This window comes from Oncorhynchus tshawytscha, linkage group LG32 (assembly GCF_018296145.1).
Source record: "Oncorhynchus tshawytscha isolate Ot180627B linkage group LG32, Otsh_v2.0, whole genome shotgun sequence".
In the NCBI taxonomy this organism is placed as follows: Eukaryota; Metazoa; Chordata; class Actinopteri; order Salmoniformes; family Salmonidae; genus Oncorhynchus; species Oncorhynchus tshawytscha.
In genome coordinates, this window is record NC_056460.1 from 6459153 (window position 1) to 6468000 (window position 8848).

The window sequence follows — 8848 nt, forward strand, 5'->3', positions numbered from 1 at the left end:
GGAGTGTGTCAGCAGTTCCTGCAAGAGGAAGGCATTGATGCTATGGACTGGCCCGCCCGTTCTCCAGACCTGAATCCAATTGAGCACATCTGGGACATCATGTCTCGCTCCATCCACCAACACCACGTTGCACCACAGACTGTCAAGGAGTTGGCGGATGCTTTAGTCCAGATCTGGGAGGAGATCCCTCAGGAGACCATCCGCCACCTCATCAAGAGCATGCCCAGGCGTTGTAGGGAGGTCATACAGGCACGTGGAGGCCACACACACTACTGAGCCTCATTTTGACTTTTTTAAGGACATTACATCAAAGTTGGATCAGCCTGTGTGGTTTTCCACTTTCATTTTGAGTGTGACTCCAAATCCAGACCTCCATGGGTTGATAAATTTGATTTCCATTGATCATTTTTGTGTGATTTTGTTGTAAGCACATTCAACTATGTAAAGAAAAAAGTATTTAATAAGAATATTTCATTCATTCAGATCTAGGATGTGTTATTTTAGTGTTCCCTTTATTTTTTGGAGCAGTGTATATATATTTTATAAATTCTTCCCGTTTTCAAACGGTATATTTATATTTTCCAACGGGGGTATACATTTCGGTGTTTTTTTTTCCTCGCAACAAATAAAATTAAACCATCTAGTGTTCAGCAAAATAATAAGACAATGTCAAATATAGGTAGCCTAGTCAAATATTTAACTAGGCAAGTCAGTTAAGAACAAATTCTTATTTACAGTAACGGCCTACCCCAGCCAAACCCGGACGACGCTGGGCCAATTGTGCGCCGCCCTATGGGACTCCCAATCACGGCCGAATGTGATGCAGCCTGGATTCGAACCAGGGACTGCAGTGACACCTCTTGCACTGAGATGCAGTGCCTTAGACCGCTGCACCACTCGGGAGCCAAATAATTAACATCCAATCACATTAATCATTACTCTCTTGCGGGAAACCTTCACTCTTGCGCAGACATTTAGAAACAAAACATGACAATTTGAAAAATAAGCCACAGGAGTTTGAGCGATAATGACAACTTTTGAGTAGTAAGACATGTATAAAAACAACAGATACCATTAATAAGAAGGGGCTAGAAGCGTCTTATATGGTGAGCTACTGAGTGGCTAGGACAGGCAAGCCCCATACTATTGTGGAGGACTTCATTCTTCTTGCTGCTGCAGATATGGCTGGGACAATGCTGGGGGAAAAGGACCCCAAAAACTATACAGACAATGCCTTCATCAAACAACACTGTTTCACAACGCATCAGTGACATGTTTTGAAACAATTACTGCTTTGCATACAAGCCAGTGAATTATATGCGTTACAGCTGGATGAGTCAGACGTGGCGGGCCTGGCACAGCTCCTGGTATATGTCCATTACATTTATGGGGGGGGTCAATTAAGGAAGACATCCTCTTCTGCAAACCAGGACAACATGAGGATATTTTTTAAGTACTGGACAGCTTTGTGACATCAAATGGACTTTGGTGGCCAAGATGTGTTGGTATCTGTACTGATGGGGCAAAAGCCATGGCAGGGAGACATAGTGGAGTGGTAACTCGCATGCTCCCGACGCCACTTGGGTACACTGCAGCATCCACCGACAGGCTCTGGCTGCCAAGGCAATGCCTGACAGCTTGAAAGACTTGTTGGACACTACAGTGAAAATGGTTAACTTTGTTAAAGCAAGGCCATTGAACTCGTGTATTTTCTGCATTATGCAATGATATGGGCAGCGACCATGTAACGCTTTTACAACATACAGAAGTGAGCTGGTTATCAAGGGGCAAAGTATTGACACGTTTTTTTTTTAAATTGAGAGACGAGCTTAAAGTTCTCTTTACTTGTCTGACTGTTTGCACGATAATGAGTTTCTCACACGACTGGCCTTTCTGGGTGCTGTTTTATCCTCGCCTGAATGATCTGAATCTAGAATTACAGGGACTCGCAACTATATTCAATGTGCGGGACAAAATTGAGGCAATGTTTAAGAAGTTGGAGCTCTTTTCTGTCTGCATTAACAAGGACAACACACAGGTCTTTCCATCATGGTATGATTTTGTGTGCAAATGAACTCAAGCTGACGGACAATGTCAAACGTGATATAGTGCACCGGAGTGAGCTGGGCGCACAAATACGCAGGTACTTTCCCGAAACGGACAACTGGATTCGTTATCCCTTTCATGCCCTGCCTCCAGTCCACTTCCCGATATCTGAACAAGAGAGCTTCATCGAAATTGCAACAAGCGGTTCTGTGAAAATTGAATCAGAAGCCACTGCCAGATTTCGGGATAGGGCTGCGCTCAGTTACTTGCCTTGGCAAATCGCACTGTTAAGACACTGATACCCTTTGCAACCACGTACCTATGTGAGAGTGGATTCTCGGCCCTCAATAGCATAAACTAAATACAGGCACAGACTGTGTGTGGAAAATGATTTACGACTGAGACTCTCTCCAATACAACACAGCATTGCAGAGGTATGTTCATTCTTTCAAGCACACCCTTCTCAATCTGTGGTGAGTTATTCACAATTTTTTATGAACAAATAAGGTTTTACATGTAAGATGGCTAAATGAAAGAGCAAAATTATTGATTATTATATTATAATTTGTGCCCTGGTCCTATAAGAGGTTGTGACAAAAACACACTCATTCTTATGTTTAATAAGTGTCTTGTATAGTGTGTGTGTGGCAGGCTTACAATGATGGTAAAAAAAACAACATTTGAGTGTACACAGCTGGAGGTTAAATGTTTGAAGGGGTATGGGACTAAAAAGTTTGGGAACCACTGGTTTGAATTGAAGAGGGCAGTCCATAAGCACAGACAAATTATACCAAGGATCTGGAAAGATTCTGCATGCATGAATGGTCTAAGATCCCTCCCCAATGTGTTCTCCAATCTCATTAAACATTTTAGAAAAAGGCTCAGTGTCGTTATCCTCGCAAATGGTAGGGTGCTGGAGTACTGAAAATGGATACCAATATATATATATATATATATTTTAGATTGAGTCATTAGAAGACAAAAAAGGATCCAAACGCATATTGTGTGTCATGGTCATCTCTGACTTGTGGCCAGACTCGCTCAGGTGGAACAAACTTGCAACTTTTTTCAATGCTGAATTGAATGTCATTGATACAACAGAAAGGTGCCAATATATATTTGTTCACCAACATCCTTTGTGAATTTCAAAGTAATCCAAGAGATAATCATCTAGTTTTTAAAAATTTTTTATCTAAAACTTTCTTGTCCTTGGGTATTTCTGCAAATGCCTATTCTGGGAAGTACATTTTGAATTATGTTCAGAGGCCATGTCCATCTTTGACGTTGTGGTGCGTGAAAGTATTAAGCTGTGGTGTTATCGGTAGCTCAGTATTTGGAGTAAACTACACAATTGTCCACCATCTGTTGTTGTATCCTCAGATCTGGACTCGAGATACAGAAGTAATTCTTAATTCATGTTCCTTATGACAGAGATAATCAAGCAAGAGGACAGTGCCTGAGAAGAATGCAGCTACCCTGAGCTTGTAATCACGCTGTGGGGAGTAAGGTAACATGGAGCAGAGAAATAGATGGAAAAAAGGTAGACATTCCTACTGTTCAAGACAGTCTATGTCAAACACATTACTGATCCATGCAAACATGGTTCAACAACAGACAAAGACATTGGTTATAGTTAGTGAAAACCCCAGACTCCAGTACATACTACTGCAATAGGCAACTAATAGCAGATCTAAGAGTGACATAAAAATCTGCAGAAGAGGTCCCAACCTACCCCACCACAAAGAGTGGAACCAATATGAATGTACAAAGCAGAACAAGAAAGTAGAAGGCCAACAACCTCCCATAGCCCATTGGAAAGTGTGTGTTGCTTTGTCCAGTGGTTCCCAAACTTTTTATAGTCCCGTACCCCTTCAAAACATTCAACCTCCAGCTGCGTACCCCCTCTAGCACCGGGGTCAGCGCACTCTGAATTGTTGTTTTTTCCCATCATTGTAAGCCTGCCACACACTATACGATACATTTAAACATAAGAATGAGTGCGAGTTAGTCACTTCCCATGAGTCAGATTGTGACAGCTCTTATAGGACCAGGGCACAAATAATAATCAATAATTTCTCTTTATTTAACCATCTTACATATAAAACCTTATTTGTTAATCAAAAATTGTGAATAACTCACCACAGGTTAATGAGAAAGGTGTGCTTGAAAGGATGCACATAACTCTGCAATCTTGGGTTGTATTGGAGAGTCTGTCTTAAATCATTTTCCACACAGTCTGTGCCTGTATTTAGTTTTCATGCTAATGAGGGCTGAGAATCCACTCTCACATAAACCACAATTCAAAAGTTTAGGGTCACTTAGAAATGTCCTTGTTTTTGAAAGAAAAGCACATTTTTGTCCATTAAAATAACATCAAATTGATCAGAAATACAGTGTGGACATTGTTAATGTTGTAAATGACTATTGTAGCTGGAAACGGCAGATTTTTTATGGGATATCTACATGGGCATACAGAGGCTCATTAAAAGCAACCATCGCTCCTATGTTCCAATGGCACCTTGTGTTAGCCAAGTTTATCAGTTTAAAAGGATAGTTGATCATTAGAAAACCCTTTTTAAATTAAGTTAGCACAGCTGAAAACTGTTGTCCTGATAAAGAAGCAGTGAAACTGGCCTTCTTTACTGGTTGAGTATCTGGAGTATCAGCATTTGTGGGTTCAAATACAGGCTCAAAAAATGGCCAGAAACAAAGAGCTTTCTTCTAAAACTTAGTCTATTCTTGTTCTGAGAAGTGAAGGCTATTCCATGCAAGAAATTGCCAAGAAACGGAAGATATCGTACAACGCTGTGTACTACTCCCTTCACAGAACAGCGCAAACTGTCTCTAACCAGAATAGAAAGAGTAGTGGGAGGCCCCGGTTGCACAACTGAGCAAGAGGACAAGTACATCAGAGTTTCTAGTTTGAGAAACGGACACCTCAAGTCCTCAACTGGCTGCTTCATTAAATAGTACAGGCAAAATACCAGTCTCAACATCAACAGTGAAGAGTTGACTCCGGGATGCTGGCCTGCTTTAATCAATGATTTTGGAGTGCTTGTGAACGATAATGATTATCTTCATATTGAGATACTGGTCAAAAAGGAGAGCTGCCGCCATTGGTGAAACTGCTATTGAGGACATCGAGATGTGGCCCTGAATTTCTTGACCATGTGAACTTAGGGCTCTACAGCGAGGTCATGACCACCTTGGTAATTGTATTATCTTGGTCAATTTCAAGATTGTTAGTTGTTGTATAAATGAATAATCCCTTGTTTGTGTTAGAATATGAAAACAATAAGAAAAGATTACACACGAGCTAGCCTCGTCTGCCCCTCGATATTGTGCGCTGAATTGCAACAATGTGGCATTTCTTCAACTTGATATGTGCTGCGTCCAATTAACGTTTCTTGCACTAATACTACAGTGCATTCGGAAAGTATTCAGACCTCTTGACTTTTTCCACTTTGTTAAATTACAGCTTTATTCTAAAAATGGATTAAATAGTTTTTACCCCTCATCAATCTACACCCCATAACAGCAAAGCAAAAACAGGTTTATAAACGGAATACCTGCTTCAGATCACTCAGGACCTCAGACTGGGGCGAAGGTTCACCTTCCAACAGGAGAAGACCCTAAGCACACAGCCAAGACAACACAGGAGTGGCTTCGGGACAAGTCTCTGAATGTCCTTGAGTGGCCCAGCCAGAGCCTGAACTTGAACCAGATCGAACATCTCTTGATAGACCTGAAAATAGCTGTGCATCAACACTCCCCTTTCAACTTGACAGAGCTTGAGAGGATCTACAGAGAAGAATGGGAGAAACTCACCAAATAGAGGCATGCCAAGTTTGAAGCGTCATACCCAAGAAGACTCAAGACTGTAATCGCTGCCAAAAGGTGCTTTAACAAAGTACTGAATAATGGGTCTGAATACTTATGTAAAATGTGATATTTCAGTTTTGTATTTTGAATACATTTGCTAAAATTTCTAAAAACCTAGTTTCTTTGTCATTATGGGGTATTTTGTTTAGATTGAGGGGGAAAACGATTTAATCAATTTTAGAATACAGCTGTAACATAATGTAGAAAAAAAATCAAGGGGTCTGAATACTTTCCGAATGCACTGTAATTCTAAATCACACCCATTTGAACATGAGTTATGCAATATTTGTTTCACCTCCCACACATGCGGTGACCTCATCTGGTCTAAATGATGTCTCTAGAGACAAAACCTCTCATCGTCACTCAATGCCTAGGTTTACCTCCACTGTATTCACATCCTTGTCTGTACATTATGCCTTGAATCTATTCTTCCGCGCCCAGAAACCTGTTCCTTTTACTCTCTGTTCTGAACGCATTAGACGACCAGTTCTTATAGCCTTTAGCCGTACCCTTATCCTACTCCTCCCTAACTATAACATCTTCGGACAAGATAGAACTGCCAAAGGGAGCGGAGTTGCAATCTACTGAAGAGACAGCCTGCAGGTGCCCTAAACTGGGACATGCTTAACACCCTGACCGTCCTACAATCCTCAAATCAAATCAAATTTTCAAATCCTAGCTAGATGCCCTCAATCTCACACAAATTATCAATGAATCTACCAGGTACAACCCCAAATCTGTAAACACAGGCACCCTCATAGATATCATCCTGACCAACCTGCCCTCTAAATACACCTATGCTGTCTTCAACCAGGATCTCAGCATCACTGCCTCATTGCCTACGTCCGTAATGGGTCTGCGGTCAAAGACCACCCCTCATCACTGTCAAACGCTCCCTAAAACACTTCAGCGAGCAGGCCCAGGTATTCTGGAAGGATATTGACCTCGTTCCGTCAGTCGAAGATGCCTGGTTTTTTTTTTTTAAAGTGCTTCCCTCACCATCTTAAATAAGCATGCCCCATTAAAAAAAAATTGAACCAGGAACAGATATAGCCCTTGGTTCACACCAGACCTGACTGCCAGTGACCAGCACAAAAACATCCTGTGGCGTACTGCATTAGCATCGAATAGTGTCCGCGATATGCAACTTTTCAGGGAAGTTAGGAACCAATATACACGGGCAGTTAGGAAAGCATTAAGGCTAGCTTTTTCAAACAGAAATTTGCATACTGTAGCACAAACTCAAACAAGTTCACCCAAATCCAGATAGCTGATTTTCTGATAGAGTTGCATAATCTGGACCCCTACAAATCAGCCGGGCTAGACAATCTGGACCCTCGCTTTCTAAAATTATCCGCCGCAATTGTTGCAACCCCTATTACTAGCCTGTTCAACCTTATCTGTATCATCTGAGATCCCCAAAGATTGGAAAGCTGCTGCGGTCATCCCCCTATTCAAAGGGGGAAACACTCTAGACCCAAACTGTCACAGACCTATATCTATCTATCCTACCCTGCCTTTCTAAGGTCTTTGAAAGCCAAGTTAACAAACAGATCACAGACCATTTTGAATCCCACCATACCTTCTCCGCGATGCAATCTGGTTTCCGAGCTGGTCATGGGTGCACCTCAGCCACGCTCAAGGTCCTAAAATGATATCATAACCGCCATTGATAAAATACAGTATTGTGCAGCTGTCTACAATGACCTGGCCAAGGCTTCCGACTCTGTCAATCACCACATTCTTACCGGCAGCCTCAACAGCCTTGGTTTCTCAAATGACTGCCTCGCCTGGTTCACCAACTACTTCTCAGACAGAGTTCAGTGTGTCAAATCGGAGGGCCTGTTGTCCGGGCCTCTGGCAGTCTATGGGGGTGCCAGAGGGTTCCATTTTTGGGCCGACTCTTGTCGCTCTTGCTGCTGGTGTTTCTCTGATCCACCTCTACGCAGATGACACCATTCTGTATACATCTGGCCCTTTGGACACCGTGTTAACTAACCTCCAAACAAGCTTCAATGACATACAACTATCCTTCTGTGGCCTCCAACTGCTCTTAAATGCAAGTAAAACTAACTGCATGCTCTTCAACCGATCGCTACCCGCACCACTACTCTGGACGGTTCTGACTTAGAATATGTGGACAATTACAAATACCTAGGTGTCTGGTTAGACTGTAAACTCTCCATTCAGACACACATTAAGCAGCTCTAATCCAAAATCAAATCTAGAATCGTCTTTCTATTTCGCAACAAAGCCTCCTTCACTCATGCTGCCAAGCATACCCTCGTAAAACTGACAATCCTACCGATCCTCGACTTCGGCGATGTCATTCATAAAATAGCCTCCAACACTCTACTCAGCAAATTGGATGCAGTCTATCACAGTGCCACACGTTTTGTCACCAAAGCCCCATATACTACCCACCACTGCGACCTGTATGCTCTCGTTGGCTGGCCCTCGCTTCATATTCGTTCGTCGCCAAACCCACTGGCTCCAGGTCGTCATCTATAAGTCTTTGCTAGTCTTTGATAAGCCCCGCCTTATCTCAGCTCACTGGTCACCATAGCAGCACCCACCCGTTGCACACACTCCAGCAAGTATATTTCACTGGTCACCCCGAAAGCCTTTTCCCACTTTGGCCACCTTTCCTTCCAGTTCTCTGCTGCCAATGACTGGAATGAATGGCAAAAATCACTGAAGCTGTAGACTCATATCTCCCTCACCAACTTTAAGCATCAGCTGTCAGAGCAGCTCACAGATCACTGCACATAGCTGATCTCTACTTGCACATTCATCTTCTGCACATCTATCACTCCAGTGTTTATTGCTAAATTGTAATTACTTCGCCACTACGGCCTATTTATTGCCTTAGCGCCCTAATCTTACCTCATTTGCACACACTGTATATAGATTTTTTTTT